Raw genomic sequence first — 16,591 nt, 5'->3', positions numbered from 1 at the left:
ACAGGAACTGCAACAGGGATTCAATGACCCTCTCTTCCTAAAACCTGTTTTTAATCCACAAAGCGGACCTTCCGGTCCAGACTTGCCTCCTTTTTCTAATTCATGTTGAATTAATCTTAATTTGATTGTAATTTATTTAAATTAGCATAATTTAATTCTTCAAATTTAGTTGTTCATTTCTTGTATTAAGTTAATTTTATTTAGTATAAATGAATATGTACGTGTTAGTAAGGTACTGATAAATTTACTTTAACATCAATTAATGAATTTCATATTATTCAATTTTAATTTAATTACAATTTGATGTAGGAAAATAAGTTTAAGGGAATATAATTCAAGTTTAACTTAAATTTACTCAAATTTAATTTAATGTTACTGACTTGATTTACTAAATTTAATTTGGTTTAAAATAATTTAATATTAAGTCAATTTATTCATTTCAATGTTGTGTATCATTTAATTTCAATTTAATATTGTTTCCTTTCTTATATTACATTTTATTTAATATTATTTCAATTTAATACACTTAAATTTTAATTCAAATTCACCTAATTCATTACCTTTTAAAGTTACATAACTAAGTTGAATTAATTAAATGTATATTCAATTACTGTAATTTTAATATATAACTTATTAAATATGATTTATTCAATTGAGAAAAAACAGTGGGAAAACAAATTACTCACCTCTTGAACGCAAAAAGAGCCATCAGTACAGATCTCACAGACATTAAAAAGAGAATTTTTCACACATTTATACCAGTCTAATGCAATATCTTTGACTACTTAGATAAAATGGACAAATTCGCTGAAAAAGAGAACTTCCCAAAACTAACACATGAAGAAATAGAAATTTTGAGTAGCCAAGCAGCTATAAAATTATTTGAATTTCTAATTAAAAACTTCCCCAAAGAAAACTCCAAGCCCAAATAGCTTCACTAATAAATTCCATCAAATATTTAAGGAGGACAAAAGATCAATCCTATACAAAGTGTTTGAGATAATAGAGGAGGAAAGAACACTTTCTAATTCATTTTCATAATCATTTCCCTGCTACCAAACTAGACAAAGGCATTACAAAAAAAGAAAATGACAACCCATGTGTCTGGTCACAGTTTCTATCCCTTCAAGAGAGCATGATACTGTGTGACTTGAAGTTCTCACCCTAAGTCACATTGTTAGACTATCCAGTGACTAAAGACCCCCAGGCAAAGACACTTCAGTCAGGAATGACATTAAAGGGCTTAGAGATAGCTCCCAGAAGTCAAGGAGACCAAAAGCCAGACCTCTCTTTGGGCAAAGTTAAATTCTTTTCTACACAGATGTAAAGTCATTAACAAAATATAAGCAAATTGCATCTAGCAATTTGTAAAAATGGTAATATATCATAAACAAATGTATTTATGCCAGGAATGATCTTCAAAATGCAAGATTAGTTTCATATTTGAAATATTGTATTGCCTTACACATCTCCACAGAGGCCAAATAGGAAAGACTTAACTGCCATCTGAGTCTTGGTGGAATGCCCTGGATTTCCCCCCTTATGACGAATAGCCAAAAGACCATGTCTCATTCAGCTCCACAGCTGCAGCTGAGCACAAGACTTATCACTTCACCTCTCCTTCAGGCCACTGGTTATAGAAGCACTTGACTGAAGTTTAGAACTGATCATTGAGCAGAAAAGTGACCACCACCAGTACTGCCCATTTGACCCCTCTGATTGCGCATTATGTTTGTGAGATTGGGATGCAGGAAATTGATACCATGATGATCTTGTTAAATCTAATAAGCAGTCTGAATGTGTTTCAGCTTGTTGTCTCCTCACCAAGTGGGTCTGTGGAGGCATGGCAACCCATGCTAAACAGGGGTAGTAGTGAAACCTGTTGCCTTTTTAGCCACCACGCCACTGCTCAGGGACTGCTTGGCCACCTGACAGTTTGAAGCAATGAACATGAAAACTCCCTGGGATTCAGTATCAAATGCTCTTGCCGAGGTGGTGGGTGCTGGTGGAATACAGGTTCCGCATTGTCCAACCTATTCATAGATGATCACCCATTGGTTGGCAATGTCAAAGTCTCAGTGTCAATGACCTAAAACATTATGATACTCTGCCCAAAGGACTGACTGATATACCACCTCCCAAATTTAGGGGCCTATTTGCTAAGTTTTTTTGGTTTTATGTGCTCATGCTGTATAATTATTCTGGCAGTCAAGAAAAACAACTGTTGGGGCACCTGGGTGGCTCAGTGGGTTAAGCCTCTGTCTTTGGTTCAGTTCATGATCCCAGGGTCCTGGGATCAAGCCCCACATCGGGCTCCCTGCTCAGCAGGGAGTGTGCTTTCCCCTCTCTCTCTGCCTGCCTCTCTGCCTACTTGTGATCTCTCTCTCTAATAAATAAATAAAATCTTAAAAGAAGAGAAAAGAAATGTGTTCCTTTAAAAAAGAAAGAAAAAAAAAAAACAAAAACTGTTCTTTCTTCCCCAGATAGAATGTGCCTTACTAGACAGGTCTGGCTGAATTCAATTGACCTAGCCCTATGGCCATCCTGGTTTTGCATGATAGGATACACTATAGCTCTTAAAAACCTCATTGTTGGGTTCCTGGGTGGCTCAGTCGGTTGAGCATCTGCCTTCAGCTCAGGTCAGATCCCAGAGTCCTGGGATGGAGTTCTGCATCATGTTCCTTGCTCAGTGGGGACCGTGCTTCTCCCTCTGCCTGCTGCTCCCCCTGCTTGTGTGCTTTCACACACACACACACACACACTCTCTCTCTCTCTCTCTCTCTGTCTCTCACTGGCAAATAAATAAGTAAAATCTTAGAAAAGCAAACAAACAAAAACTCACTGTCAGCTACAAATCAAAAGCAGTTGTGATTGCTGTGCTATGTGGGAAGAAGCCATTTCATAGCCCCAGCCAATACACCCCTTCATGAATCTGTTTTTTTTTGTTTTTTTTTTTTTTTGGTTGGTTGGCTGGTTTTATTAATTCGTGGGCTGTTTGGTCTGCCACTTTCAGAGTATAACAGTATCCTGGGACCAAAAATTTAAAAACTCCCTTCTTGAAATGTACTAATTACAGTTGACCTTTGAACAACCTGGGGGTAATGGGCTCCAGGCCCTGCGCAGTTGAAAATTGACATGTAACTTTTGTGACTCTCCTGCAACCTAACTACTAATAACCAACTGTTGACTGGAAGCCTTACCAATAACATGGTCTATTAACACATATTTTGTGTGTTTATATGACTCACACACTGTATTCTTACAATAAAGCTGGAAAAGAGAAAATATTATTAAGGAAATTCTAAGGAAGAAAATAATATATTTTCAGTACTGTACTATTACAGTACTGTACTGAGAGAGAGACAGAGAGAAAGAGAAAGCACAAAAAGGGGGAGCTGCAGGCAGAGGGAGAAGCAGGCTCACTGCTGAGCAAGGAGCCTGATGTGGGACTCAATCCCAGGACATTGGGATGTGACCCGAGCCAAAGCCAACGCTTAACCAGCTGAGCCACCCCCGCATCCCAAGTATTGTACTATTTTTTATTTTTAAAAAATCTGCATGTAAGTTGAAAGACGTGTTGTTCTAGGGTCAACAGTATAGTTTAGAGAAACTGCCTAGATTTATGCTAAAGCGTCTTCAATTTTACCAACCATTGCTTTTACCCCATTGGTGCAACTATGAATGCAGTGAGGAATGGGAGGGGAGCCTTAGTATTATGAAAAAGTTTGATCTCGCACTGCCTAAAATCATCTCAGGAATCCCCAGAGGTCCATAGACAACACTTTGGGAACCAATTTTCTAGACCATAAAGATTAGTATTAATCAAATACTGTTGAGTGTTGCTGATTGATTGACGTGGATTACTCTCATTGCACTAACTAAACTGGAACCTGTTTGAAGTCAGGGATACAAGCTTTTTACTTTTTTTGGCATACAGTACTCTATCTACCTGGTGACTCGTAGATAACTGTCAGTTAATTGACAATAAGCATGCTTGTTAAGATCTTAAAAATAATCAGCAGTTACCTGTCTTTCTGTAGATGACACAGGAAGAGAACACCCAAAGTTGCTAGATAACAACAAAAAAAGTTTTTAAATGAGAAGAGAAATTCTTTGAAATACACCAGGTTGAGGGGGTGGATAACAGAAAAAGAAATGCACCAGTGAAATCCTGTCAGAAGAGGCACAGTAACTTTCCAAGTTGTTGTTGTTTTAAGATTTTGTTTATTTGTTTGAGAGAGAGCACAAGCAGGGTGAAGGGCAGAGGGAGAAGCAGACTCCCTGCTAGCTGGGATCCTGATATGGACTCGATCCCAGGACTCCAAGACCATGACCTGAGCTGAAGGCAGATGCCCAACCAACTGAGCCACCCACGTGTCCAAAGTCTTTCTAATCTAAATTTTTATTGTAGCAAACATAGTGCATAGTAAAGCCCTAAAATTGACAAGGAAAAGAAAGTATGATTTGTGATATTTTTCCTTTACCTTTCTCCTAATTATAATACTAATCCACTGCAGAAAAACTAGAACCTCTAGAAATATGTGAAACAAACCCCAAAACAATCCTACCATTGGGAGAAGCACTGTTAACTTGCTAACATATTTATATATGTAGATACAGGTACATGAACATTAAAAAACAGATTTGGGGTTACATGAATTATTTCCAGGCCTATGTTATAATCTTTCAATCTAATATTTTTTTGAGAAATACTTTGCCATATATGTAAATATTTTTTAAATAATTCTTTTTTTTTTGTATTTTATTTGTGTATTTGACTGAAAGATAGAGCACAAGTAGGCAGGTGGAGGCAGAGGGAGAAGCAGGCTCCCCACTGAGCAGAGAGCCCAACATGGGGCTCGATCCCAGGACCCTGGTATCATGACCTGAGCTGAAGGCAGCTGCTTAACTGACTGAACCACCCAGGTGACCCTAAAATAATTCTTAAACTAATTTGAAAGTATTTTTTTAGGTCCCTGAAAGTTAGGATTGTTATCCCCACTTTACAGTGAAAGCAATCCAGACTCAGGGAGCCTAAGTCTCTTGCCAGATCACACAGTCAGTAATAATAAATCCGATATTGTTAGTAACAATTTTCTCCCTTTTTAAAAAATTTTATTTATTTATTTGACAGAGAAAGAGTTCACAAGTAGGCATAGAGGCAGGCAAAGAGAGAGAGGGGGAAGCAGGCTCCCTGCTGAACAGAGAGCCTGGTGCAGGTCTCAATCCCAGGACCCTGAGATCATGACCTGAGCAGAAAGTAGAGGCTTAACCCTCTGAGCCACCCAGGTGCCCCACAATTTTCCCCTTTGAGTGCTGCCCAGTGGGTTGAAATCAGGGCATAGACTGAGGGAACCCCAGTATGGGAACAGCCAAATGAAAAGGCTGTTGGGACAGCCACAGAATGGAGCAGGTTCTGAAATCTGAGGATCACAGTAGGCCTATGTCAGGGAATGGATCAGTAGTCCAGGTAATCAGACTCCAGGGATCAGGATCTTAGTCAGGAAACCGGCAACATGGAATGAAGAGTAGCAGTCTCTGCATGTCAACACACTTCATGATCTGTTGGTGTCAGGATCATCAAAAACAATATGACTGTTGGTTAAAACAATGCTCTAGTCACACAGAGAAGGTACAAAAGGAGATCAGCTACACCAGTAAGCCTTGGTTTCCCATAGCCAGTGGGACTTTTACTACATTGAGTATGAAGTACTTAATTTCCCATTCAATGTGTACTCCTTTGTTCTGCTTAAGCATGTACATCATAGAGCACCTGGCTAACTCTACTACTATATCCCACCAGGAATGTGGTCCTTCCCCTGCTGCACAAGATGGGTGCTTGTAGTCCATTACCTGCTAAGGATAAACAGGTTTATTGAGTATATAACTAAGAACACGATTGTTGGGTCATATAACTCTATGTTTGACTATTTGAAGAAATTGCCAGACTGTTTTCCAAAATAGCTTCACCACTTTCTATTCCTACCAGCAGGTTCTAATTTCTCCAACTCCTCAAGTAACATTTGCTATCTCTCTTTTGGATTATAGCCGTGCTAGTGGGTGTGAAGTGGTGTCACATTCTGGGCTTGATTTGCATTTCTGTAATGGTTAATGATGTTGCACATATTTTTGTGGACTTATTGGCCATTTTTATATTTTCTTTGGAGAAATCTCTAATCAAATCCTTTGCCTATTTTTCATTGGTTGTTACTGTATCTATAAATATTCTAGATATATTCCTTATCAGACATGGGATTTGCAAACACCTTCTTCCATTATGTCAATTCTCTCTTCACTTTCTTGATGGTGTTTTCTGGAGCACAAAAGCTTTTAATTTTCAACCAACAAAACTAAAAGAGAACCTACTGAATGGGAGAAGATATTTGCAAATGGCATATCTTACAAAGGGTTAGTGTCCAAAATACATAAAGAACTCATACAACTCAACACCAAAATAACAAATAATCCATATTAAAAATGGGCGGAAGACAGGAACAGATATTTCTCCAAAGAAGACATATAGATGGCCAACAGATACCTGAAAAGATGCTCACACCACTCCTCAGCAGAAAAATGCAATCAAAACCACAATGAGGGGCGCCTGGGTGGCTCAGTGGGTTAAGCCTCTGCCTTCAGCTCAGGTCATGATCCCAGGGTCCTGGGATCGAGCCCCGCATCGGGCTTTCTGCTCTGCAGGGAGCCTGCTTCCTCCTCTCTCTGCCTGCCTCTCTGCCTACTTGTGATCTCTGTCTGTCAAATAAATAAATAAAATCTTAAAAAAAAAAACAAACCACAATGAGATATTACCTCACACCTGTCAGAAGGCTAAAATGAAAAACTCAAGAGACAACAAGTGCTGCCAAGGATGTAGAGAAAAAGGAACTCTCATGCACAGCTGGTGGGAATGCAAACTGGTACAGCCACTCTGGAAGATAGTATGGAGGTTCCTCAAAAAATTAAAAATAGAACTACCCTATGATCCAACAATCACACTACTGGGCATTTACCCAAAGAACATAAAAACATTGATTTGAAGGGATATATGTGCCTTTATGTTCATTGCAGTGTTATTTACAATAACCAAACTATAGAAGCAGTCCAAATGTCCAATGATAGAGGAATGGATAAAGAAGATGGTGTTTACCAATAAATTTGACAATCTGGAAGAAATGGATGCATTCCTAGAAACATATAAACTACCACAACTGAACCAGGAAGAAATAGAAAGCCTGAACAGACCCATAACCAGTAAGGAGATTGAAACAGTCATTAAAAATCTCCAAACAAACAAAAGCCCAGGGCCAGACGGCTTCCCGGGGGAATTCTACCAAACATTTAAAGAAGAACTAATTCCTATTCTCCTGAAACTGTTCCAAAAAATAGAAATGGAAGGAAAACTTCCAAACTCATTTTATGAGGCCAGCATCACCTTGATCCTAAAACCAGACAAGGATCCCACCAAAAAAGAGAGCTATAGACCGATATCCTTGATGAACACAGATGCGAAAATACTCAACAAAATACTAGCCAATAGGATTCAACAGTACATTAAAAAGATTATTCACCACGACCAAGTGGGATTTATTCCAGGGCTGCAAGGTTGGTTCAACATCCGCAAATCAGTCAATGTGATACAACACATCAATAAAAGAAAGAACAAGAACCATATGATACTCTCAATAGATGCTGAAAAAGCATTTGACAAAGTACAGCATCCCTTCCTGATCAAAACTCTTCAAAGTGTAGGGATAGAGGGCACATACCTCAATATCATCAAAGCCATCTATGAAAAACCCACCGCAAATATCATTCTCAATGGAGAAAAACTGAAAGCTTTTCCGCTAAGGTCAGGAACACGGCAGGGATGTCCATTATCACCACTGCTATTCAACATAGTACTAGAGGTCCTAGCCTCAGCAATCAGACAAAAAAAGGAAATTAAAGGCATCCAAATCGGGAAAGAAGAAGTCAAATTATCACTCTTTGCAGATGATATGATACTATATGTGGAAAACCCAAAAGACTCCACTCCAAAACTGCTAGAACTTGTACAGGAATTCAGTAAAGTGTCAGGATATAAAATCAATGCACAGAAATCAGTTGCATTTCTCTACACCAACAACAAGACAGAAGAAAGAGAAATTAAGGAGTCAATCCCATTTACAATTGCACCCAAAACCATAAGATACCTAGGAATAAACCTAACTAAAGAGGCACAGAATCTATACTCAGAAAACTATAAAGTACTCATGAAAGAAATTGAGGAAGACACAAAGAAATGGAAAAATGTTCCATGCTCCTGGATTGGAAGAATAAATATTGTGAAAATGTCTATGCTACCTAAAGCAATCTACACATTTAATGCAATTCCTATCAAAGTACCATCCATCTTTTTCAAAGAAATGGAACAAATAATGCTAAAATTTATATGGAACCAGAAAAGACCTCGAATAGCCAAAGGGATATTGAAAAAGAAAGCCAACGTTGGTGGCATCACAATTCCGGACTTAAAGCTCTATTACAAAGCTGTCGTCATCAAGACAGCATGGTACTGGCACAAAAACAGACACATAGATCAATGGAACAGAATAGAGAGCCCAGAAATAGACCCTCAACTCTATGGTCAACTAATCTTCGACAAAGCAGGAAAGAATGTCCAATGGCAAAAAGACAGCCTCTTCAATAAATGGTGCTGGGAAAATTGGACAGCCACATGCAGAAAAATGAAATTGGACCATTTCCTTACACCACACACAAAAATAGACTCAAAATGGATGAAGGACCTCAATGTGCGAAAGGAATCCATCAAAATCCTTGAGGAGAACACAGGCAGCAACCTCTTTGACCTCAACCGCAGCAACATCTTCCTAGGAACAACGCAAAAGGCAAGGGAAGCAAGGGCAAAAATGAACTATTGGGATTTCATCAAGATCAAAAGCTTTTGCACAGCAAAGGAAACAGTTAACAAAATCAAAAGACAACTGACAGAATGGGAGAAGATATTTGCAAATGACATATCAGATAAAGGACTAGTGTCCAGAATCTATAAAGAACTTAGCAAACTCAACACCCAAAGAACAAATAATCCAATCAAGAAATGGGCAGAGGACATGAACAGACATTTCTGCAAAGAAGACATCCAGATGGCCAACAGACACATGAAAAAGTGCTCCATATCACTCGGCATCAGGGAAATACAAATCAAAACCACAATGAGATATCACCTCACACCAGTCAGAATGGCTAAAATCAACAAGTCAGGAAATGACAGATGCTGGCGAGGATGCGGAGAAAGGGGAACCCTCCTACACTGTTGGTGGGAATGCAAGCTGGTGCAGCCACTCTGGAAAACAGCATGGAGGTTCCTCAAAATGTTGAAAATAGAACTGCCCTATGACCCAGCAATTGCACTATTGGGTATTTACCCTAAGGATACAAACGTAGTGATCCAAAGGGGCACATGCACCCGAATGTTTATAGCAGCAATGTCCACAATAGCCAAACTATGGAAAGAACCTAGATGTCCATCAACAGATGAATGGATCAAGAAGATGTGGTATATATACACAATGGAATACTATGCAGCCATCAAAAGAAATGAAATCTTGCCATTTGCGACAACATGGATGGAACTAGAGCGTATCATGCTTAGCGAAATAAGTCAAGCAGAGAAAGACAACTATCATATGATCTCCTTGATATGAGGAAGTGGTGATGCAACATGGGGGCTTAAGTGGGTAGGAGAAGAATAAAGGAAACAAGATGGGATTGGGAGGGAGACAAACCATAAGTGACTTTTAATCTCACAAAACAAACTGAGGGTTGCTGGGGGGAGGGGGTTTGGGAGAAGGGGGTGGGATTATGGACATTGGGGAGGGTATGTACTTTGGTGAGTGCTGTGAAGTGTGTAAACCTGGTGATTCACAGACCTGTACCCCTGGGGATAGAGTATTATGCCTCCATCAGAAAGGATGAATACCCAACTTTTGTAGCAACATGGACGGGACTGGAAGAGATTATGCTGAGTGAAATAAGTCAAGCAGAGAGAGTCAATTATCATATGGTTTCACTTATTTGTGGAGCATAACAAATAGCATGGAGGACATGGGGACTTAGAGTGGAGAAGGGAGTTGGGGGAAATTGGAAGGGGAGGTGAACCATGAGAGACTATGGACTCTGAAAAACAATCTGAGGGTTTTGAAGGGACGGGGGGTGGGAGGTTGGGGTACCAGGTGGTGGGTATTATAGAGGGCACGGATTGCATGGAGCACGGGGTGTGGTGCAAAAATAATGAATACTGTTATGCTGGAAATAAATAAATTAAAAAAAAAAAAGTCCAAATAAAATGTTTATGATATGTAAAAAAAAAAAAAAAAAAAAAAAAAGAAGATGGTGTTTATATATATACAATGGAATATTATCAGACCATAAAAAAGAATGAAATCTTGCTATTTGCAATAACATGGATGGAGTTAGGGAATATAATGCTAAGTGAAATAAGCCAGCCAGAGAAAGACAAATACCATATGATTTCACTCATATGTGGAATTTAAAAAACAAAACAAATGAACAAAAGGAAAGAAAAAAGAAAAACAAAAAACAGACCCTTAACTGTAGAGAACAAACAAAGGATCACCAGAGGGGAGGTGGGTGGGGGGATGGGAAAGGAAAAAAAGTTTTTAATATTGATGATGTCCAGTTTATCTACTTTTTCTTTTTGTCCTTGTGCTTTTGGTATATCTAAGAAACTACTACCTGATCCAAGGTTACAGAGATTCATACCTATGTTGTCTTCAAAATATTTTATAGTTTATGCTCTTACACTTAGGTTTTTGTTCCATTCTGAGTTAAAAGATCCATTTTGAGTCTTCTGTATGGTGTGAGGTAGGGGTCCAACTTCATTCTTACGCATATGGGTATACAGTTGTCCTAGCACTATTTGTTGACTATTCTTTCCCCAATGAACAGTGATGGCATCCCTGCCAAAAATCAATTGACAATAAATATGAGGATTCATTTCTGACTCTGAATTGTATTCTATTGATCTGTATATCTGTCTTTATGCCAGTACCATATATGTATTGCTGTAGCTTTGTCGTAAGTTTCAAATTCAGAAAGTCTGAGTCTCTTTATTTTAAAATATTGTTTTAGCTACTCTGGATTTCTTAAATTTTCCTAAGATTTTATGATGAGCTTGTCTAGTTTTTCAAAGAAGTCAACTGGGATTTTGATAGGGGTGTTTGAATCTGTAGTACTGTCATGGGAGCAACATTAAGTCTTCCAAAGCACCAACACAAGCTGTCACCTTCCAGTCCCCTGCATCCCACTTAACAAATGTTAAATGAACAATGTCATAGGACTGGGGCATAAGATGGGAGCTCCTGGCCCCGCCACTTTTAACCCCTTCAAGGACTCAGCCCTCTGCCCCTATGTGGTGAGAAGATCACAGAGACTCAGTCCAGCCAGTGCAGGTCTGGGGACAGGTTGGCACAAGGAAATCTCTGGATGGGAACAGGGTTGATTGACCTCTTGGAAGCAGGAAGCCTATCATGGGCCTCAAGGGACTGTGACACAATGATCTGCAGCCCTTTGGGGATCAGTGTCACGTGGTTCTTTGGGGGCAGGGAACCCGAGGTTATTTCCTCTGGGGTATGACTGGGTCAGCCCCTGTCTTCCCTACCATCCATGGGCCTTGAGTACTAGGACAGGAAGGGGAATCCCTTCGCACCGAGGGAGACCAGTTGGAGGCCATGTGTGCTAACTGCTATTCTCTCCCAGACAACGCCTTTCACACCACAACTGAATTCAAATTATTATCGCCACTTGCCAACTTGGTTTTTTCTACCACTGTGGTATGACTTTGTCTCCCTGCTGTGTCCCTTGACTTATTCTTTCTTCTGATGATTTAGGAAGATAAAACAAGTGCTCACTTTGGCAGACATACACAAACAGAGGAAAACAAATGTTGACAGTTTTCAGAATGTTTATGGTGGGCTGCCATGTTATGTTTTTGTTTTGTGCTGTTTTAAAAACTGTAATTGTCTTAATATTCCTTTGATCTCAAGCATAGCAGGGAATTCCATGAAAAAAAAAAACAAAGAACAACAAAAAAGACCATTCTTGTGTAATTTCTTTGAAATAGTTTTTAGTGTGTTATTTTAATATGGACAGTGCGTTTGCATTTCAAAACACAAATGTAGCTATAAAATGTATTGTCTGCTCTTGAACACAGTATTTGATGTAATTCTATATAAATTTACAATATATGTGCTTATATTTGCTCATTATGTAAAAGATTTTGAGAAATCTTTGTAATACCACAAAAAAGGTGTGACAAATAATTTGAAGCTTATGTTTTCAGATGAATAAATGTTTTCCTTTAAACAAAAATGGGAGAAGAGGGAAGTCACTGACTTTTTTTCTATTGCTCTGGTGTTTCTTTTTCATATTTAAAGTTAGCTTCTACTAAACACAGGGTATCACATTCATACATTCCCTATTTCTTGGCACCACTGCCAAAGGAAAACAATATTGACAACCATTATCAAAGTCAGGAAGCAGGGAAGTAGAGACAGCTGTTGACTAGAACCTCTCAGAGCTCAGGCACATTCTATTTCCTTCCCTAGTGGCTATTACCATCTAGTCTGTGCTGCTATAAGGGACGCCCTTCTAGGTTCCCTCTATTTTTTAAAAAATATTTTATTTATTTATTTGACAGAGATCACAAGTAGGCAGAGAGGCAGGCAGAGAGAGAGGAGGAAGCAGGTTCCCTGCTGAGCAGAGAGTCCGATGCAGGGCTCAATCCCAGGACCCTGAGATCATGACCTGAACCAAAGGCAGAGTCTTAACCCACTCAGCCACCCAGGGGCCCCTAGGTGCCCTCTATTAAAAGAAACAGGCTTTTACTGAAGGCAGGTGTCCTGATGTTATGGGAAATCTTAGGGCTGGGGAAAGCAAGCCTCTCCTCCATTTACTGGCTTTAGCACAGTAGGAGGATAAGAAAACGTCTAGGCAAACCAGCTTCATTTTCATGGCTTTAAAAAAATATTATGAACCATAGAATCACTTTTGAGTGAGGTGAAGGAACCCTACTATTACTCGAAAAGACATACTTCTTCAGTAAAAATTTCCCTGGTATAATGGTGCTGGTGGACATGCATTTTCCTTCCATGTGTTAAGCTAGGAAGCCCAAGAAAATATTGCCAGGGCAGCTGACACTGCAGTCACAGAGCCCTCAAGGACCAGTGGCCGAACCTCACAGACATCACAAGACCATTGGTCTGACTCCAGATCAGAGGGGTTGTCACAGCCCAACTTCTTCTCTACCCCCAGAGGGGATTTGCCCCACATCTCTGGTCTACCATTGCCTCCTTTCTTTTCTGTGAAGCTGTCCTATTCATCAGAGCCTCTGGAATCTTCTTCATTTCCAGTGTTGTTTGCCTCCTTTGGGTCCTCACTCTGCCAGTTTTTCTTACTGTTCTCATCATTTTCACCTTCGTAAATGTCCTCTGGTTGCTAGTCTCACTCCTGGCTGTAGGACCGCACAGAGTAAATCGTCCACCCATCCTGGAGTGATCATCTCCACGGAGTGAATGTCATACACATAGATGTCCTCCTGCCCCTCCTGGTGCCCGACTCTTCATCCATCCTTGGAGACAGTCTGCTGCTCCTGGGTCAGCTCTGTGAAATTGCAGAGGACTGCCTCTAGGTCAGATGTTTTGCAGGAGCCATTGGAGGTGGCCTCTGGGTTTCCCTACTTGCAGACCAGATCAAGAGCTGGAAGCATGCATCCATAGAGGCTTCTGGGTTTCCTGTGCATCATCAGACTCCAGGCCCCTGGAGGGAATCACCAGGATCAGTGGCTAGAGACCCCCTTGCAGTGGCCTTCCAGTCGGATCTCCTGAGCCAAAGCACAGAGGTCAGGCCAGATATGCTGCTTCGTGCCTGAAATAATGCAGGATGGCTCACAGGAGAGGCTGCACTGGCTGGGTCCTCCTGGGAGTGCACCGGGGCCCCCACCTGGAACACATTATTCTCCACTGCTCTCTCCAGACCCTTGGGGCGTCTCTTGGGCCACTAATGGATTTCAAGCCTCCAAGGTCTTTAGAAGTGAAGACAAGAGCTTTGGCAGGCTCCCCGCTGTTCTCTGGTTAGTGCAGGGCACACCTGTCCTGTCTGCCTCCAGGGCAGCTGTCACCAAGACTCTTATTGCTTGTAGTATTTTAAGATTAGAAGTTGCGCATTGAGCAACAAGGATGTGAACTGCACCAGCCACTTAAACACAATTTTTTAAATTTGGGGGCGCCTGGGTGACTCAGTGGGTTAAAGCCTCTGCCTTCGGCTCAGGTCATGATTCTGGGGTCCTGGGATTGAGCCCCGCATCCGGCTTTCTGCTCAGCGGGGGGCCTGCTTTCCCCTCTCTGCCTGCCTCTCTGCCTACTTGTGATCTCTGTCAGATAAATAAATAAATCTTTTTAAAAAACCATAATTTTTTATTTTATTTTTTTGAGATTTTATTTCTTTGACACAGAGAGAGAGAGAGAGAGGGAGAACAAGCAGGAGGAGCAGCAGAGGGAGAGGAAGAAGCAGGTTCCCAGCTGAGCTGGGAGCCCAATTCGGGGCTGGATCCTAGGACCCTGGGATCATGACCTGAGCCGAAAGCAGACGCTTAACTGACTGAGCCATGCAGGGCACCCCTAAACATGACTTTTTAAAATAAATACAGTATAGAACTATACATATATTTTCTCTTTCTTATGATTTTCTTTTTGAACTTTTTAAAAAAAGATTCTATTTATTTATTTGACAGAGAGAGAGAGAGATCATAAGTAGGCAGAGAGGCAGGCAGAGAGAGGGGGGATGCAGGCTTCCTGCTGAGCAGAGAGCCTGATTCGGGGCTCAATCCCAGGATCCTGAGATCAGGATGGGAGCCGAAGGCAGAGGCTTAACCCACTGAGCCACCCAGGCACCGCTCTGCCTTATGATTTTCTCAAGAACATTTTCTTTTCTCTAGCTGCCTTTGTTGTAAGAATACCGTATGTAGGGGCGCCTGGGTGGCTCAGTGGGTTAAAGCCTCTGCCTTTGGCTCAGGCATGATCCCAGGGTCCTGAGGGCTCTCTGCTCAGCGGGGAGCTTGCTTCCCCCTCTCTCTCTGCCTGCCTCTCTGCTACTTGTGATCTCTCTGACAAATAAATAAATTAAATTAAATAAAGAATACCATATGTAATACATGTAATATACAAAATATATGTTAACCGATTGTTTATGTTAACATATTTATGTTAACATATTGTTCATGTTAACATATTTATTGTTTATGTTATCCATAAGGATTCTGGCCAATAGCAGGCTATTAGGAGTTAAGTTTTTGGGGATGATATGTGATTTTTGACTTCACATAGGATCAGTGCTGCTAGTCACTGTCTCGTTCAAGCGTTGACTGTACTTAAACTCTTCTTTAGCAAGGTATTGATCTTAATCTCAGGTCCATGATCTCCAGGTCCTGGGATGGAGCCCTGCATCGGGCTCTCTGCTCAGTGGTGAGCCTGCTTCTCTCTCTCTCTCTCTCTCTCCATCTGCTCCTCCCCCTGCTCATTCTTTCTCTCTTTCTCACAAATGAATACAATCTTTTAAAAAAGATTGTATTTATTTATTTGACAGAGAGATACACAGAGAGAGAGGGAACACTAACAGGGAGAGTGGGAGAGGGAGAAGCAGGCTTCCCACCAAGCAGAGAGCCTGATGTGGGGCTCGATCCTAGGACCCTGGAATCATGACCCAAGCCCAAATCAGATGCTTAAAGACTGGGCCACCCAGGCACCCCTCAAATAAATGAAATCTTTTTTAAAATGTATAATTCAAAGGTTTTTAGAATATTCAGAGAATGGTACAAAGATTACCACAGTCAGTTTAGGACATTTCCATCACCTCAAAAAAGAAACTCTGAACCCATTAGCAGACACTCCTCACTTTCCCTCAACTTCTCCAACCACAGGCAGTCAAAATCTAGTTCTTATTTCTATAGATTTGGTTAGACTGGGTATTTCACATTGATAGAATCATACAGTATCTAGTATTTTGTGACTGGTTTCTTAGCATAATTTCAAGATAAATTCATACGGGTGCATATATCAGTATTTCATTCCTTTTTATAGCCAAATAATATTCCGGTGTGTTGATATAACACATTTCATCTATCCACTTGTTGATAGATATTTGGGATGTTTCCACTTTCTTTGGCAATTATGAATAATGCTGCTATGAAATTTATGGACAAGTCTTTGCATGGACATGCGTTTTCTTTTTTTTTTTTTTCTTAAGATTTTATTTCTTTATTTGACAGAGATCACAAGTAGGCAGAGAGGCAGACAGAGAGAGGGGGAAGCAGGCTCCCTGCTGAGCAGGGAGCCCGATATGGGGCTCTATCCTAGGACCCTGGGATCATGACCTGAGCCGAAGGCAGAGGCTTTAACCCACAGAGCCACCCAGGCGCCCCTCGACATGCGTTTTCATTGCTATTGGGAATTACTACCTGGGAATGGAATTGCTCGATCATATGGCAATTCTATATTTAATCATCTGATTAACAGAG

This window comes from Mustela erminea, chromosome 13 (assembly GCF_009829155.1).
Source record: "Mustela erminea isolate mMusErm1 chromosome 13, mMusErm1.Pri, whole genome shotgun sequence".
In the NCBI taxonomy this organism is placed as follows: Eukaryota; Metazoa; Chordata; class Mammalia; order Carnivora; family Mustelidae; genus Mustela; species Mustela erminea.
The sequence above is the reverse complement of the archived record's forward strand: the minus strand, read 5'-3'. Positions refer to the sequence as shown.